Raw genomic sequence first — 19,341 nt, forward strand, 5'->3', positions numbered from 1 at the left:
ACTTTACAGTAACTTTGGTATCTGATAAGGCAGTTTCCCCCACATCTTTTTCTTCTGCAGGGATGTCTTGGTTATTGTTGGATCTTTGCTTTTTTGCATACATTTCAGAATTAGTATTAATTATAAATCAGCATTGAATCAAACCATAGTACTGCATTGAATTTATGAATTATATATATATATATTTTAGTTTTGAATGTGCATTTATTGAAATATAAGCCACAGTGCTTGAAAATATATTGGTTGTAAGCTAGTATCTTTACAAATTGAGTCTTCCTATTCATAAATATGGTATACCTCTCAATTTGCTTCTCCTAATTAATAACTCTCCATATAGTTTTATAATTTCACCCATAATCTTTTGACAGACTTATCATTAGAGCCGACTCATTGGAAAAGACCCTGATGCTGGGAAAGATTGAAGGCAGGAGGAGAAGGGGGCAACACAGAATGAGATGGCTGGATAGCATCACTGACTCCATGGACATGAGTTTGAGCAAGCTCTGGGAGTTGGTGAAGGACAGGGAAGCCTAGCGAGCTGCAGTCCATGGGGTTGCAAAGAGTTGGACAAGACTGAGCGACTGAACAACAACAACAAAATTATTGGCTGACAAGATTTTATAGCTGTTAAAAGTATTATCATTTTAATGTATCTTCAAGGTGTTTACTGCTGGCTTCTTTACACTGATTTTAAATCAACCCAGTTTTTGACATGTTTTCAGATCTCATAATTTGCCCATAGTTGTTTTTTTTTTCTTTGAATTACCCTGTAAGAAATTACACTATGTGAAAATAATGCACGTATCATTTCTTGCCTCCTTTTCGGTTCCTCCTGTTTTCTGTTTTCTTTCTCCTTTTGTCCATCTCTTCTCGTCTTGCCATCTCCCGTCCCTCTCTCTTCCCCCCTCCCCACTCCTTCTCCTGGACCAGTCAGGATCTCCAGAACGATGTTAAACAGAAGCGGTTACAATATGCAGTACTGTGTAAAACATGATGTTGAAGGAAACTTCTAATATTTCACCACTCCATACTGCATTTGTGGAAGATTTTTGTAGATCCACTGTATGAGAATAATGATTTCTAGCTTTCTAATCATTTGGCTTCCCAGGTGCTCAGTGGTAGAGAATATGCCTGCCAGCGCTGGAGACACAGGTACCTGGGTTCAATCCCTGGGTCAGGAAGATCCTCTGGAGAAGGAAATGGCAGCCCACTCCAGTATTCTTGCCTGGAGAATCCCATGGACAGAGGAGCCTGGTGGGCTACAGTCCATGGTTGTAGTCGCAAAGTCAGACACAACTGAGTTACCGAGTTCTCATGTAATACTGTTCATTATGAAGAGACCTGGAGGGAATCTGCTGGGAATCTGCATCTGTGGAGCTAGTCTCAATTTTGTCCTCAGAAATGAGGAAACACCTTGAGGACAAACTGCAAGCCAACTCAACGTCCACTCCCTTTGGTTCTGCTTTCTCTGCGTTAATGGCCTTTCAAGTCCTAGCAGCTTTGCATCCTGAACACCAACCGTCCTGCCTGTGGCAAGCCTCAAGCTGCCACTTTCTGCCGTTTCCACACCCCATGGTCACGGGGCCTGAGTCAGCAGATACTCCAGGGGGAGAGCAGCAGCTGGAGAGAAAGGACTCTCTCCTAACCGCTTGGCCCTTCCAATCCTGGCAACCTTGACTCTCGGAGGCTCTCAGACTACTTTCCATTTTGTTTTATCCAGCTTCGCAGTTCCTCCCCGCACAGGTTATCCTGATATAAAATACTTCTTCACTGCCACAAATGGAAATCCCCTGCAAGGATTCTTTTTTTTCCCCCCAAGAAATGTACCAGGTGGCGTATTTTCTTACTTAATGGAAATGCCTTTCTGTTGGCTTTAAACGTGAAAGATAATTTGACACAGAACAAAATTCTTTGTTCACAAACACCTTCTCCTAAAGATTCTGTAGATGTTTCTCCATATTCTTTTTGCATTTAATGTGTCAGAGGAAAATGCTTAGGTGAGTCTGATTTTTGTTTCTTTGTAACAGGTGTTAAAATTAATTAATGTTTCCAGCAAGACACCAAAAAGAATGGTATCAGTTACAAGGCAATGGCTGCATAGATTTTCTGAGTGGGTGGATAATAAGGAATTTCACAACTGGAGCCCTCCCACAAACAGGATGGGAAGTTGGGATAAATTGAAAGGAGGACATTTGTGTGTGGGGGTGGGGAGGGGAGGTGCCTTTGGAGTGTGAGTTCCACACTCTCTCACCTCAAGTGTGAGCTCAAGGGGGAGCTCAGTGGAACCCTCAAAACCCCCGAGATGCCACCTATCTTGAGATTAGGCAACGCTTTCCACATTGCCTTCCATAAATGTTTGTATATTGACCATGTCTAAAAATTCATATCATATGCTCTCAACTAAATGAGGCATGCACAGTAAAAATATTTTAAGAAATCATACCAAAAGGATTATAATGTGCTTGGAGTCTGGGGGATTTTTATTTTTGTCTTCACTTACTTCCTTATTTTCCAAAACATGTACATACAAGTTTTTATAATTAGAAATCGTGTTTTTAAATATCTAAGTACAATAAAAAAATTTTTACAATACACCATGTATGCTATGTATGTATGCATGTTTAATACACAATTATGTAAAAAATATTCATATTAAAAAAAAAAAACAATCCCGGACAGAACTTTTCCCCTCAAAAACCGTGATGTTCTCTGGCTAGTGATTTCTCCGTATATATGTGTTTTTATGTAATAGGCGGCGGGGGAGGGCTTCAGGAAACAGCGGTCCCATGCCTACAGTGGGTCTACCTGCTCGTCATGGGGTCTGAGGAGCATCTGCCGCGTTCTCCCCCGCCCCACCTCCAGGTGAGACCCTTTCATCCCGCCGCTTGCCTCCCCCTCCTTCCGTTCCCACGCACCCCACCGCCTCTCCTCTGGACCCCCAAGCCCCTCGCAGGCCACTTAGCTGGCCTGTGCTAGCATCTTCGCGTACTGCCGTCCACCTGACCGGCCCCTGCTTTGCGGTCCGGTCTCGCCTGCAGCCCGCAGCGCCCGCGGCGCGGCGATGCGACCCCAGGCCGAGCTCGAGGTGCGCTTGCCGCCATCGCGACTCAACTGACAGGCGCCCCGCTCCCCGCGCCCCTGCCCACCCTCCCCGGCCGCCCGCCCCGCTCCAGGAAGCCCCGGCCCCCAGCTCTGCCGGGACATCAGAGGAGGAAAGGGACCAGGCCACGCAGTGGCTCTCCCGGGTCAGCAGCAGAGCGGCGGGGCGGGGAGCGGCGGCCCCTGGCGCAGTCGGGTCCGGGGTCGAGGACCTGCAATCGAGTCCCAGCGCCCCCCCCCCCACCCCGCCCCACCCGGGACGCCTTCAGATGCGCAGCCAAGTGAACTACGATGAGAAATGCATCCTCGGCCTCCCCTCATCCGCGGCCCAGACAGGCGCGGAGCAGAGGCCGGCGCTGGAGGGCCGCGCCCCGCGATGCTCAGGGTGGGGGCGAGAGCGGGGAGATGTAGGCCCACCCGACAGTTTCTTCTCCAAAGGACCATGGGAAGCGCTCCCTGCGCCCCACGACCCTCGAGTGTGTAACTGGGCCCCCGACCAGGGCCTGTTCGCTGGCCACCAGCTCCCGCAGCCGCTGCGCAGCCGGAGCGCACGGCCCCTCCAGGCGCGGGGGTGGCCGGAGCCCGGCGGGTGGGGCAGCCCCCGGGGCCGGGGTGGCGAGGGGCCAGCGCCGCAGGTTTCCGGAGGCCGCCGCGGCCCCTACCATCTGCGCACCGCGCGGACAGCCGCTGCGTGGGCCCCCGGCGCCGGCCTCCCCCGCGCTCTGCGGGCCGGCTCCACGTCGGGGCTGCGGGGAGGGGCCGCCCGCCGGGCTCGCTGCCCCCCAGACTCGGCATTTCTAAGTCGTTTCTTAAAGTCACCCTTTACACTGCCGGTCTGCTGCAGGCCGCGCAGCGCCGTGGGATGCGACGCCCTGGCCTCGGTGGGATGCGCCGCGTGTCTCCGCCGTTTCGCGGTGGAATCCGCGGCAGCCATCCGGGATGTTTGGGATCCAGGTCGGGCTCGCCCGGCCCCTCCGGGCCCGCAGGGCGCTGGCTCGCGGACCAACACCGCCATCTGGTGCTCGTGGTCAGCAGGTGCGGGCCTTGCCCGGAAAACGGCGGGGTGACGTCAGGGTCCGCGTTTGCTCTGAAGCGGGCTCTGCGGCAGGGCCCGCGTCGCCGGAGTTCTTACCGCAGTCTTGTAAAGGAGTCATCGTGCCAGAGGCTTCGCCATAGGACCCAGGTTATATATATCGCCACTGAAACTTCCCTCTTTGACTGCAGTCTCTTCTAGGGCTGCTGGATTTGAAACTGAAAGGGACGGAGAGATGAAAAACCAACCTTGACTCACAGCTCCGAAGCCCGCTCGTCTCCCAGGCGCAGGCCCGTCAGTCCCCCGCGTGTGACCTTCTCGTCGGGCCTGGGCCGAATCGGGTGGCAGTCAAGGAAGCAGCTGAGGGTGTCACCTGGGGTTGGGGTAAGGGGGCGGGGAGGAGAGGAGACCACGGGGAAATCCTGGTCCCTTGACCCCAGCCAGCTTCTTCCTTCTCCCAGGACTGCAGGGCACACCGCTCGCTTCCTGAAACGCTGGCGGCAGGGTCTCCCTCCAGCGCATTCTGACCTCTCCTCTGTTTTTCCCCTCTTTGCCCCCGACCAGAACCCCAGCTGACATCCTCAGTTGCTTCATGTCTGGCACCCGATTCGGCCAAGGCTCAAGGAGAAAGTCTTCCCTGGTAGCTCAGTTGGTACAGAATCCATCTGCAAGGCGGACCCGGTTCGATTCCTGGGTAGGGAAGGTCCGCTGCAGAAGGGATAGGCTACCCACGCCAGCATTCTTGGGCTTCCCTTGTGGCTCAGCTGGTAAAGAATCCGCCCGCAACGTGGGAGACCCGGGTTCTACCCTGGGTTGGGAAGATCTACTGGAGAAGGGATAGGCTACCCATTCTAGTATTCTGGCCTGGAGAATTTTGTGGACTGTATGGTCCAAGGCCTCCAAAGAGTCTGACAGGACTAATCGACTTTCACTTTCATTCAATGAGAAAGTCACCATTCTGATTGGCTGGGAGGCAAATTTAGGTGATTGGCCTTGGGAGCGCTCCCTGCAGTTGAGTGCTTTCAACATCTGTTGATTCCTGCAGTGCAGACGCACCAAATGTTTCCTTCTGATCTTCAGCTCTTGCCCGTACAATACTTCACCTTGTGAAAAACAAATTCTCCCATCTTCCAGAGATGAAGTTCCCCACATGGGAGCTTCCTCCATGTTGCTCTTTTGCCTTTAGAATGTTTGTATCATCTCTTGTATCATCTGTCAAGGTGGGGGCCGGGGGTGGGGGGTGGGGATGTCCTTTGTCTTTTTCCAAACCAAATACCTACTTTTACCTCTAACATGAAAATACTAAGCCCAAACAAAACAGGAAGGAAAAATAACTCAAAGGAGAAAAAAATCAAGAAGCTGAAGGAAAGTTTAAGAAACTATCAATAATATTCTCAGGTGCATGGGGGAAAGAAAGATATTACATACCTGAGAAAGGGATGCCACAAGAAAAGGAATGTTAGGAAGAAAGGGGGGAAAAAGCCTCTTGGAAATTAAAAGATATGATTGAAACAATGACATATTCAAAGGAAGAGTTCAGATCACACTCTAGGGAGGCCCCAGAAAGTTGAACAAAAAGGCAGAAAGATACATGATTAAAAATTAGAAACATAGCAACCATATAAATCAGAGGCAAAATCAGCTACATGATTTGAAAGGCTCAGCACAAGATGGTAATGTGGGCGCCCTTGTTTAAAACTGACTAGGGTGTTCAAGGGTGTTAAAGCCGACATGGGGCAGGGTCCAGAGGACTGTGTCTGCTGGACCCTGCCCCATTCCTCTCAATTCAGGGATGTCAGGAACCTATGGCGGTAGGAGTCCTGATCAGAACTTTGAACCATGAGAGCACTGCCTGTTAGACTGTTAAGGGGTTGGCGGAAGGCAAGAGGGCCATATCGGCCCTGGGGGCTTGAAGCTGAGTCATCCAAAACAAAGCCTTGTTGTTTAGTTGCTCAGTCACGTCCAACCCTTTGCGAGCCCGTGGACTGCAGCCCACCAGGCTCCTCTGTCCATGGGATTTCCCAGGCAAGAAGACTGGAATGAGTTGCCATTTCCTTTTCCAAAGGATCTTCCCGACCCGGAGGTGGAACCTTTGGCCTCTCTTACATCTCCTGCACTGGCAGTCAGGTTCTTTGTCACTAGCACCACCTAGGGAGCCCTTGTAATATGTAGTTGCTAGAAAAATACGTAAATGTAGCTCGTGTTGTATTTTCATTGGATGGCACTGGTCTGAAGAGATTTATTACTGAGCCAGTCAATAACCTAGTTACTTCTATATTTTGTTTCTTTCTTTCTTATCACAAGGTCTCGGGACCGCAGGCTTGGCCCTGGCTGTATCCTTCAGTGTCCAAAATAGAAAACAGAAATCACGTTAGGTATTTTGAAAGGCTGGAGATTTGCTATGGGGAGTTAGGTTGCCAGATTGTTATAAAGGCCAGAACAGCAAAACAGGAGGGTGGCGGGTCCTGAAATCCAGAGCTGCGGAAAGCTGCTGCCCCCTCTGCAGGAGCCAGAGCTCCGGCGAGCCCACTCCACTCCCCTGCGCTGCTCTTCAGCAGCCCCAAGAGCTCACGGCAAGCTCAGGCCGCCCCAGGCCAGAGGCTGCCCGCCTGGAGATGCGGGTCGTGTTGCGGCCATTGGCACGCGGCAGCAGGCAGGCACCCTCCACCATCACTGAGCTGGCGTGAGACAGGGCCTGCCAGAAACATAACAGCCTCGATCTCACTCCTAGCTTCTGCGAATGCCTCCAGCAGGCAGACTTAAGCAGCATTCAGCTGGTAATGGAGTCTGAAAAAGGTAGTTTGCAAGCTTCCAGTCCTGGAGGTGAGAAGGAAAGGAAGGTAGACCAAGGCACAGAGGTTTCCTATAGAATCTCTTCTAGATGCTGAAACTGGCAGATGTGGTGGAATGTACCGGGAGGGAAGTCTTTGGCTGAACGGGAATGAATCATTGATGCTGTTGTTGTTCAATCGGTAAGTCGTGTCCCACTCTCTGAGACCCCACGGACGGCAGGACACCAGGCTTCCTTGTCCTTCACATCTCCCAGAGTTTGCTCAAATTCGTGTCCATTGAGTCAGTGATGCCATCCAGCCATCTTGCCCTCTGCCACCCGCTTCTCCTCCTGCCCTCCATCTTTCCCAGTGTCAGGATCTTTTTCAATGAGTTGGCTCTTAGCATCAGGTGGCCAAAGTACTGGAGTTTCAGCTTCAGCCACAGTCCTTTCAATAAATATTCAGGGTTGATCTCTTTAAGGATTGACTGGTTTGATCTTGCAGTCCAAGGGAGTCTCCAGAGCCTGAGAGTCTTATTGATAGTGACACAATAGTCTTATTGATAGCGACAGGGAAAACTAAGAGAGCAATAACAATGTAAAAATACGTCAACTATAAACTCCAGGAGAAGCAAAAAGTTCTACAATAAAGGAAATGTAATCACGGTGCTTGACTAGGTTCAGCTGTGAATTAACATGTCTGTGGTCAGAATAATATAAATTCCTAATATAAATTTACCAAAAATGATATATAATTTTATTGGTATGAAGGGGCATGTAAAATAGGCAAGTGTGAATTTGAGCTCCAAATCTTCATCCCCCCCATGGTAGAAATTCAACACATAAAAGCAAATCTTGGAGAGAAAATCAAGATGTAGCAGTACAAGATCGTCATGTGTATGTTTGAAGCTTTGTCCTCAAGGAAGCAACTGAATAGTTAGACCAGGAAGTGAGGATCTAAGTGAGGATGAGGCAATGACTCTGTCCTTTGGGATGGTAAGCTCTTGGGAATGAGATCATTGGTTTTCCTTTTAAAAGCAAAATTTAGCATCTTTTTGATTTCGTATATAAGGAAACCTCCCCACCCCCAACCCTTCACTTCTCATAGAGTATGCATTGTACACACAAATTTATGGTAATAATGAAAAGAAAACACAATTACTGTCAGAGTTAAGCAATGCTTGACAGCCCTGAGTGGCATGATTTATTTATGGAAGGAAAGTTGACTGGGCAGGAACTAATTATTATCTTTAGCTAATATTCTTTACCATAAATTCATATCAGCTTAATTGTACTTTGGGTGAGCAACTGAGGTTACAAATATGCAGCATTCTGTTTCAGACTACCTTGCCATGACAAGATTGTTAATTAGGTAACTTTGAAATCTATGTTAATTCTTTGACACTAAATTGTATCTGGAGTATGACAGTTACCGCTCACCAAATGTCCACCTCTTATAATCAGGTAGGTCCGTGTGACATTCTGGCCAATAGGCCACACGTGGGAGTGATTCGAGTCCCTTCTAAACGAAGGCACTTAGGAACCAGGATTCAGCTGGCCAGCCCTCTGTCCCCAACCTTGGTGACTGCTGAGAAGAGCGTTCTGAGGTGGCAGCGGCGTCCTGGGCTGCTGAGTCAACCCGGGGAGAGTGGGTTCCATGAGAGTCACCCATCACCCAGTGCCCCTTAGGTGGCTGAGAAACAAGCTGTTACTGTTTTTACCCCCTTGAGATTGCAGCATGCATGTGTCATTGAAACACAGTCCAGTCTATCTGACACAATGTTCTTTTGATATGCTGTTTATAGAAAACACTTTCTAATCCACCATCATAAATCCATCACCCCGTGTAATTAAAGCATGGTTCTAATGGGAGCAATGGGCCTACGCACTCCCCCCCACCCCGCCCCACCGAGGCTCCTAGGATGACTTTCCTTAAGGTGGTCGCAGGAGGAGGAGGAGGCAGGTGGTCACGTGACGAATCTTGGGTCTGTGTGACATTACCTCACCAGGGCGGGAGCTAGGCCCCTAAAGGAGCATGCCTGGTGTTCTAGCTGACAGCCCACCAAGGAAACAGAATACGAGGGGTTAGACTGTTTAGACTGAGTCAAACATTTCAATCAATCAATCAATAACATTAATTCAAAGCCTGCTGAGTTCAGTGTGTTGAGCCAAGCACAACATCAGACTGAAATGAGGGAGAGATATGTTTGTTTCCCCCAACAAAGGAAAGAACTGCTGCGAGAAAGGAATGCTCAACGTTCCTATAAAACAGCATCTCAACAAATACCCAACAGCATACTTCAAATTTCCACGCCCCTGGATTTTTAGCTAACTTGTTCCTTGATGCTTCATCTCAACTACATTGTAACAGTCTGATTGCAGAACCCATAGCTCACCTGTTTGTTTTGGATTTTTTTTTTAACTTCTGCAGAATCCATGGTAGAACCTGGTTCTACTGAGCGCTTCCCTTATGGAGTGCAGTTTCATCCTTGTGGGAGCTCGTGGAGGGTCAGGGCAAGAGTGGAAATCTTGTTTTAAAAAAAATTTTTTAATGTAATTCCAGGAGATGGTGTGTGGGTGAAATGGGGAAAGGGGGTTGAAAGGTACAAATTTCGGGTTATAAAATAAATAAGTCATGGGGATGTGATGCACCGTATGGTGACTAAGGAAAAAAAAAAAGTAATTCCAGACTTTTGCATTAAGTTCATGGGCTATTTGGTCTCCACTTCCAATTTATAGTACACTAATTATGATTCATTCAGCATCATAACAGCAGACTGGGGCCCACACACATAGCACCAGACACAGCCAGCTACGCCCCAAGCTGTTAGAAAAACACCAGCTCTGAGGGAGGGCTCCTGGATGTGAGCGCTTCTGACTATTCCTGAGGAAACACTGAGTGACTCATCCGCTCCCCTCCAACACCTCCAGCTCGCCATCCTGTGCTGGGTCCATCTGGCTTCCCAGGGCCAAAATAGCATCCTGAGATGACTGTCCCAGCGTGTACCAGAATGGATAGACAGGATGGCGAAGCCTCTCCAGAGGCCCTCAGATGATTTTCTGGAACAGAAAGCGCCAGCAGTTCTTTTCTGCACTGGTATCCTTTGCTTGACCCTGGATACCAAAGGTCCTCGACTCATCCCATCTGCTCCACCGAGTCCTTCCGGGTGCATTGTTTTCTGGCAACAGTAAACTGCCATATGTCCTACAGATGTGGCATTGCTCGGGGACTTCAGCCTGCCTCCCCGGGCGCCCCTCTCCAAGGCTGAGTGGATTGCCACCATGCAGCATGGTGAAGAGACACTCCCACGAAGAGCATAGCTGCATGGCTTCTCATTCCCATGCTGGTCCCCCGACTGAGGAAGCTTATACCCTGGAGCCCAGGGTCTGTCAGTGCCCAGCACGCACAGACCAGGTGCCAAAGAACAGAGTAGGCTCCAGCCTCACGATGATGTCCGTGCAGAGCGAAGCCCAGGAAACCTGGCTCTTGACTCACGCATGCTCTGTGCTCAGTCGTGTCCGACTCTCTACCACCCCATGAATCTCAGCACGCCAGGCCTCCCTGTCTATCACCAACTCCCGGAGTTTACTCAAACTCATGTCCATAATGAGTTGAGTCGGTGATGCCATTCAACCAGCTCATCCTCCATTGTCCCCTTCTCCTCCCGCCTTCAATCATTCCCAGCAACAAGGTCTTTCCCAATGAGTCAACTCTTCGCATGAGGTGGCCAAAGTACTGGAGTTTCAGCTTCACCATCAGTCCTTCCAATGAATATTCAGGACTGATCTCCTTTAGGATGGACTGGTTGGATCTCCTTGCAGTCCAAGGGACTCTCAAGAGGCTTCTCCAACACCACAGTTCAAAAGCATCAATTCTTCAGCGCTCAGCTTTCTTTATGGTCCAGCTCTCACATCCCTACATGACCACTGGGAAAAACAAAGCCAGGAGCCCGGCGGGAAGCTGCAGGGCAGCCTGATGGCCACTAGGGGGCTCCCTGCTGGCATCTGCCAGCGCCAGAGGGCTTAGTCCCTGAAGATTTCTGGTAAATTCCACAGGATCTAGCAAACTGTTTATTTCCTCCTTCCGCAGATGTTTAGAAAGCAGGGATAATGTGACGATGCCAAGTGAAGAGGAATAGTCATCTGTTTAACGGTCACTGGCTTTTGGAAAGGAACTGAACCTACTGTTGGCCACAGTATGTCATCCGGGCGTGGGAAGTTGGCAGCGAGGCACCTCCCGAGGAAGGCAGGCGGGCGGCCCCTCGTCCCGGAGCCGAGGAGCCCTGGGCGCCCTCTGCCCTACGAGATGCAAGACCCTCGTTAGCGCCTCGCAAACATCGTTCCTCTCGGGAGGGTTAGGTCTCCTCCTCCTTCTCCTTTTGAAGTTTTTATTGAGATAAGTGCAGATTCACACGCGGCTGTGAGAAGTAATGTTGATGCTTCACATGTGCTTAACGGAGTCTCCCTAACGGTGACATTTTTCTAAACTGTAGTACAATATAGCAACCAGGATATTGACTTTAATACAACCTACTGATCCTATTTAGATTTCCCCAGTTTTACTGGTACTCCCGTGTGTGTCTGTCTCTATGCAATTTCATCACCTGTGGATTCAGAAATCCACAACCAGTCAAGACACCGGGCCTTTTTATAACCAAACCAACTCGCTCCCAAGCCTCCAGCAATGGATAATCTGCCCTGCGTTTCTAAAATTTTGTCATTTCAAAGAATATGATATAAATGGAATAATATAGTATGTATATTTTGACGACTGGGTTTTTGTTTTTGTTTTTTTTTTGGCTCAGTATAATTCCCTGGAGATTTATCCAAGTCACAGTTTGCATGCACTAGCCTGCTTAAACCATTCATCTACAAAGAACATCTGGGTTGATTTAAGATTTAACCCTTAAGCGAAGTTGCCGTGACTGATAGTGCAGTGTTGTTCGTGCTGCTGGCTACTGATGTTGACCATTTTCATGTGCTTCCTATCTAATCACCTGGAGAAGGAAGTGGCGACCCACTCCAGTATTCTTGCCTGGAGGATCCCATGGACTGCAGTCAATGGGTTTGCAAAGAGTCAGACATGACTGAGCGCCTAACACTCACTAATTATAAATCCTCTTTGAAGTAACTCTTCTTGTCTTATACACATTTTCTAATTGGGTTGTTTGGGGTTTTTTGACTGTTGCATTTTGAGTACAGTCAGACACGGCTGAAGCAACTTACCACAGCACACACGTATTCTTTTTCAGAATAGTTTTTATGGCAAATTCAGTTTCTTTAATCAGTTCAATTCAGTCGCTCAGTCGTGTCTGACTCTTTGTGACCCCTTGGACTGCAGCACGCCAGGCCTCCCTGTCCATCACCAACTCCCGGAATTTACCCAGACTCACGTCCATTGAGTCAGTGATGCCATCCAACCACCTGCTCCTCTGTTTTCCCCTTCTCCTCCCACCTTCAATCTTGCCCAGCATCAGGGTCTTTTCTAGTGAGTCAGCTCTTCACATGAGGTGGCCAAAGTCTTGGAGTTTCAGCTTCAGCATCAGTCCTTCCAATGAATACCCAGGACTGATCTCTTTCAGGATGGACTGGTTGGATCTCCTTGCAGTCCAAGGGACTCTCAAGAGGCTTCTCCAACACCACAGTTCAAAAGCATCAATTCTTCTGCACTCAGCTTTCTTTATAGTCCAACTCTCACATCCATACATGACCATTGGATAAACCATAGCCTTGACTAGATGGACCTTTGTTGGCAAAGTAATGTCTCTGCTTTTTAATATGCTGTCTAGGTTGGTCATAACTTTTCTTCCAAGGAGCAAGCATCTTTTAATTTAGTGGCTGCAATCACCATCTGCAGTGATTTTGGAGATCAAAAATAAAAAAATAAAAAATAAAGTCAGCCACTGTTTCCATTGTTTCCCCATCTATTTGCCATGAAGTGATGGGACCACATGCCATGATCTTAGTTTTCTGAATGTTGAGCTTTAAGCCAACTTTTTCACTCTCCTCTTTCACTTTCATCAAGAGGCTTTTTAGTTCCTCTTCACTTTCTGCCATAAGGGTGGTGTCATCTGCATATCTGAGGTTATTGATATTTCTCCCAGCAATCTTGATTCCAGCTTGTGCTTCTTCCAGCCCAGTGTTTCTCATGATGTACTCTGCATACAAGTTAAACAAGCACGGTGACAATATACAGCCTTGCCGTATTCCTTTCCCTATTTGAAACCAGTCTGTTGTTCCATGTCCAGTTCTAACTGTTGCTTCTTGACCTGAATACAGATTTCTCAGGAGGCAGGTCATGTGGTCTGGTATTCCCATCTCTTTCAAGGAAATTAGAGATACCAAGGGAACATTTTATGCAAAGTTGAGCACAATAAAGGACACAAATGGTATGGCATTAACAGAAGCAGAAGATATAAGAAGCGGTGGCAAGAATACAAAGAAGAACTATACAAAAAATATCTTCATGACCCGGATAATCACAATGTTGTGATCACTCACCTAGACCCAGACATCCTAGAATGCAAAGTCAAGTGGGCCTTAGGAAGCATCACTATGAACAACGCTAGTGGAGGTGATAGAATTCCGGTTGAACTATTTCAAATCCTAAAAGATGATGCTATGAAAGTGCTGCACTCAATATGCCAGAAAATTTGGAACACTCAGCTTTTTTAGTGGTTATAAGTATATTCAAGTTATCTATTTTTTATTGCCTGAGCTTTGGTGGTTCATTCTTTTCGAGGAAATTGTGCATTTCTTTCAAGTTTTCAAATTTTCCAGCATAAAATTGTTCATAGCACTCATTTGTTGTCTTTCAAATGGTTGAAGGATCTGGAGCAATATTCTCTGTTTTATTCCTGGTGTTGGTGCTGGGTGTCTTCACTCTTTCTATTTTTGTCAATCTTGCTAGACGTTTTTCAATTTCATTGATTTTTTTTTTTTCAGAGAACCAGTATTCTCTTTCATAGATTTGTTCTATTGTCCTGTTTTCCATTTCTCTTCTTTATTATTTCCTTCATTATTCTTGGGTTTATTTTTCTACTCTTTTTCTGGTTTCTTGAACTGTATATGTAGATTATTGCTTTGAGACGTTTCCTCATTTCTCTTGTGAACACTTCATGCTATAGTTTCCCTCTCAGCACTGCTTTAGCTGCACCTCACATTTTTTGGTTCCTGGCGTTTCATTTTTATTCAGTCCTGTATTGTTTCTTAAATTTCCTTTGAGGCATCTTCTTTGATGATGGATTATTTAGAAGTGTGTTGTTTCATCTCCACGTGTCAAGAGATTTTCCTGTTGTCATTCAGTTATCGATTTCTAGTTTGATTCTGTTAGGGTCAGAAAACACACTCTGCGTAATTTCAATTCTTTTAAATTCACAGTCCAGTGGTTAGTACTCTGTTAGGTTAAGACTGCCAAGGGCCCAGGCTCAATCCCTGGTCAGGAAACTAATATCCCACAAGCAGTGTGGCTCAGCCGAAAATAGAAATAAATTTTCTGAGGTCTGTTTCATGGCCCAGAGTATGATATGTCTTGGTCAATATTCTAGGGGGCTTTAAAAATCTATATGTAATCTCTAGTCTGTGGATAGAGTGTTCCATGCATGTCATTTAGGGTCTGTTGATTGATGGCATTGACCAGATGTTCTATTTCCCTGATGATTTTCTGTCCACTCATTAATATCTGTTGCTGAGAAGGTGAAGTCTTCAACTGTAGTTTCAGATTTGTCTGTTTCTCCATTCAGCTCTTTCAGTTTTGACTCATGTATTTTGAAGTGCTATTCTTGGTGCAGACCCCTTTGAGATCATAATGTCTCCCTGGTGGATTGATCGTTTTATCATTATGCAATGTATTCTTTTTCTCTAGTAATTTCTTCTTGCTCTGAAGTCCACTTTATCAGAAGGTAATGTAACTACTTGTGATATCTTTACTAATATTTTTATGACATATTTTTTCCTATCGGTTTAATTTCACCCCACATCATCAAGTTTGAAGTGATATTTTTGGAATAGCATATAGATCCTCTACCAGCCTCTGCCCTTAGGGATTGGTATATTTAGATCATTTACAGTTAAGGTAATTACTGGTATGTTAGTGTTTAAATCTGCCGCTTTTGTGATAGCAGGTGACCCAATGCATGTGTGTGTGCTAAGCTGTTTCAGTCGTGTCTGACTCTGTGCGACGCTATGGACTGTATCCTGCTAGGCTCCTATGTCTGTGGAATTCTCCAGGCAAGCACACTGGAGTGGGTTGCCATGCCCTCCTCCAGGGGATCTTCCTGACCCAGGGATCAAACCACATCTCTTATGTCTAACCTGCATTGGCAGGCGGGTTCTTTACCACTAGCGCCACCTGGGAAGCCCAGGTGACCCAGAGCCCCCACCATAAACCACTGTTAGCAAAGACTCTCTGATGTGACCCAAGGTCCCCAGTAAACAAAGCCACTTCTATCAGAGAAGCTATTCCAGAGGCATAGAGTTTACCTCCCAGGAGCCAAGGGCAAAGGCCAGACCTTTCTTTTGGTAAGCGTCATTCTTTACTACACAGTTTGCAAATTGCAAAGGATAGTCCATGAATGTACCTGTATTTCTACTCTTTCCATTAGTCCCTCTTCCTTCCTGTTGGTCTTTGGTCCTCCTTTGTCTCATTTTGTTGAAAGCCTTTCCATTAGTCAGCCTTTAAGGGTGGGTCACTTGCAGCATGCTCCTTTGTCTCAGAAGGTCTTTATTTCCTCTTCATCCCTGAAGGATAGTATCGCCCGGTAAAGAATTTGATTGACAATTCTTTTCACTCAGCACTTGAAAAATATGATGCCACTTCCTTCTGGCCTCTGAGATTTCCGAGGAGAAATCCACTCTATCTGAATCAATTTCCCCCACAGATAACATGTTGTTCATCTCTGACTGCTTCCAAGCCTTTGTCTTTCATTTTGAGTTTAATTGTGACAGATCTCTGTGTGGATTTCTTTGGGCTTATCTTGTTTGGGGTTTTCTTATCTTCATGGGTCTGCGATTTTTGTGTCTTATGCCAAATGAAGGGAGTTTTCATGCATTTGTCTTATGCCAAATGAAGGGAGTTTTCAGGCATTTTTCTGCAAACCCTCTTTCAGCCCACACTCTTGCTCTTCTTCTCAGACTCTGATGGTACAGATGTTGAATCCTTTTTACTACCCCATCATCCCTGAAGCTCTGTTCATTTATTTTCTGCCCGTTTTTCTTTCTGTCATTTATATGGGTGAGTTTTATTGTTCTGTGTTCAAGTTCACTGATTCCTCTGTCAGGGAAGAGTATTCCCCTACTGCTTGTGGGAAGGACTCCCAGGGGTTCGCTAAGGATGGTGGGTGTCGTCACTGGGACCCCTGTTGGGTGTAGGGGAGGGGCCAGCCCTCCCAGGGCTGCCTTCACTGCTGGGCTGGGCTGGGAAATGCCAGGCCTGGATGGTCTTCTCTTGGTGGAGGGGACATAAGATGTCTACCTCTGTTACTCCTCCAGTCCCAGGACCCCGAACAAATTTCTCTTCTTCCTTTCAGAGTTTTCCTTTAGTTTTCTCTTGCATTATTTCCAGGGTTCCTAGTTGTGCTTCCATGAGGAGGAGCACAGAGAAAAGAGGATCCAGCTAGTCCTTGAAGTGCCCCCTCCCCAGTCTGGGAAGCCTACAGAGGACCGAGCAGGGATGCCCCAAAGTCAGCTCGAGGGTCTACAGGTTTGAGGAGCCGCTGTATTTGTGCAGATGCCGGGGGCTGTGACCACGCTTGGAAGAGACGAGGTTGGGAAAAGAGAGGAATTAGACGTGGTCCAGTGGCCAAAAGGCTCCCCTGGTGGCTCCCCTGGTGGCTCCTCCTGCAATGCAGGAGACCTGGGTTCGATCCCTGGGTCGGGAAGATCCTCTGGAGAAGGAAATGGCAACCCACTCCAGTACTGTCCAGTACTGGACAGACACTCCAGTACTCTTGCCATGGGAAAATCCCATGGACAGAGGAGGCTGGTAGGCTACAGTCCACGGGGTTGTGAAGAATCGGACATGACCGAGCAACTTCACCTTCACTTTCAGTGGCCAAATAGCACAGTGTGACCTATGGGCTACTGTGATAAACGCGTGGGCCACGAGAGCATCAGGGACACTTCGGTCAAGCCCAGGAGAAGGGACTATCATTATTGGGCTTCACTGTTTACAGACACGGAAACTGAGGCTCATGAAGGTCAGAGCTGGGCCTTGGAAATGGGTCTGCCTGTACCCAGAACTCACGTCCCCATGGGTCCAGATCTCTGATTTTTTTTTTTTTTTACACACATCTCTTAGCAGTGGAGCTAAATTGGCCTTGCTTCTCACTTTCAGAATTCTCTCCCTTGTTCAGACTTGGCAGCATCCAATGTGTGTACTCAGTCGCTCGTCGTGTCTGACTCTTTGCAACCCCATGTCCTGTAGTCCGCTGGGCTCCTCTTGTCCATGGAAGGACAAGAATACTGGAGTGAGTTGTCATTTTCCTCCTCCTCTAGGAGGTCTTCCCAACCCAGGGATCAAACCTGCATCTCTTGCGTCTCTGCCTTGGCAGGCAGATTCTTTACCTCCAGCACCACATGGAAAGCCAAAACTCCAAGTATGAGAAAACTCTAACATTCTCTGAAAAGGGCAGGGGTGAAGCATCCTACGTGAGCAGAATTGGCCAGGCCTCTCCTCTTACCCTGCCCATGTGGACTCATCTCTCTAGTCCCATATGGGGCCCAGCCTGGGCGGAGCATGGGCTCCTCCCCACTGCCCACCTGCCAATCTCCCCCTCCCTCAGGGAGGGTCCTCACCTTGGTGGATGCAGGTACATAAATGTGGTCGGAGTTGGGAGGCACCTGGATGGCTCAGGGTGAAGAACGCACTAGACAGGTATGTTACAGGGTTGGGAAGAAAGAAGAGGCTGGCCCTGAAAGCTCCTTTGTTTTGTTCCCTGTAGTTCAGCCCTGAAAAAGCCTGAAATGCACAGAGACAAATTCTCCTCCATTCTCATCTCCACTAAGCCCAAATTGAGACATTTATTAGAGCTGAATTTAAAGGTTTTTAAAATCTCTTTCATCCTAAAGGGAAAAACTCCTGGGTAGCTGGTGTGCCCTATAATAATGGCTGTAACTAATCTGTTGAGGTCTGTGCAGTGCAGTAGACAGGGCGGCGGCTGCTCCTTGGCTTTGCAGCCTGCGGCTTCAGGACAAAGACTGCAGGATGGAGAGCTCACAGTATAGCAGGAAACCCAAGGGCCACCTTCTGTCAGCTCCTCCGCGACACCCTCGTCTACTGTCTCCCATGGATGTCAGCTTTGGGGGGAAGCGTTATGTCAGCTTACGGGGGGACATCAACTCTCCCAAGCTTGGCTATAAATCTTGTATGGAAAATTGAAGACAAAAATCACATTTCTTTTTCATCGGTCTCATTTGTGTAATAAATGCCTCAGGGACTCGCAGCTCAATCAATGCTTCCAATCTCCTGAAATTAAATTATCTTCTTTTCGTGAGCGAGATAAAAATGACTGAAGTAGGTGGAATAATTTGGGTCTTATCTTAGCATTATTGACTGAATGGCATTACCATCAGTGATTTTTCCCCTCCTGTGTTATTTATTTCAAGAATTACCTGAGATTGCTGAATACACACACACACACACACACATACATATGTATGTACTGGGCTTCCCAGGTGGCCCTAGTGGTGAGGAACCCTCCTGCCAGTGCAGGAGATGTAAGAGATGCAGGTTTGATCCCTGGGTCAGGAAAATCTGGAGGAGGGCATGGCAACTCACTCCAGTATTCTTGCCTGGAGAATCCCATGGACAGAGGAGCCTAGCGGGATACGGCCCATAGAGTGGAAAAGAGCTGGACACGACTGAAGCGACTTAGCGTGCCTGCACATATGTATTACGGCACTAAGGAGTGTGCTTGCAAACCAGCCATACTCAGTAAATAGAAGGTGCTGTCATTTATCTCTTGGAGGAGAAGTGGAAACTTGAGGCCACTAGTCTTCCTTAAGTGAAAGTGGATTTAATCCCCTCCAATTCAGACAGTTCATACTAAATATAGAGCATTCTTACATAAGGCATATAAACACCCAAATCAGAACTACAGAAGAAATACAGAAAAGCACCTCCATCCTTTGATAAGAATAGCTTGTCTTGGAATGTTTTAATGCTTTGTGTGTTATACAAACGTTTATTTTGTAATCACTACATGCTACACTGAAGGCCAGTTTTTATGAATAGAAAGATGGATAGCACAGAGACCTGATATCCCACAAGTACACATAGAAATAAATACTGTTAATAGAGTGTAAATACTATAGCGGAGCTATATAACTGGCCCTGAATGGGAGAGTTTGGGATGGGGAAAAGCCTGAAGGATATGTTTTCTAACGCAGCGTTCCTCAACACAAGTTTCTGTGATGATGAAAATGTCCAGTTTCTTCACTG

General features: G+C 47.4%; 1 protein-coding gene across 1 annotated transcript in view; it reads left to right on the top strand.

The window, feature by feature from the left end:
- The first annotated feature begins 2,761 nt into the window (after window positions 1-2,761).
- LY86 (lymphocyte antigen 86) overlaps window positions 2,762-19,341 on the top strand; it is a 70,039-nt gene continuing 53,459 nt past the window's right edge. The window contains exon 1 of the mRNA XM_020873226.2: window positions 2,762-2,862. The gene's annotated coding sequence lies outside the window, so the exon portion shown is untranslated. The remainder of the gene's footprint in view (window positions 2,863-19,341) is intronic.

Source organism: Odocoileus virginianus, chromosome 27, assembly GCF_023699985.2.
Source record: "Odocoileus virginianus isolate 20LAN1187 ecotype Illinois chromosome 27, Ovbor_1.2, whole genome shotgun sequence".
Lineage (NCBI taxonomy): Eukaryota > Metazoa > Chordata > Mammalia > Artiodactyla > Cervidae > Odocoileus > Odocoileus virginianus.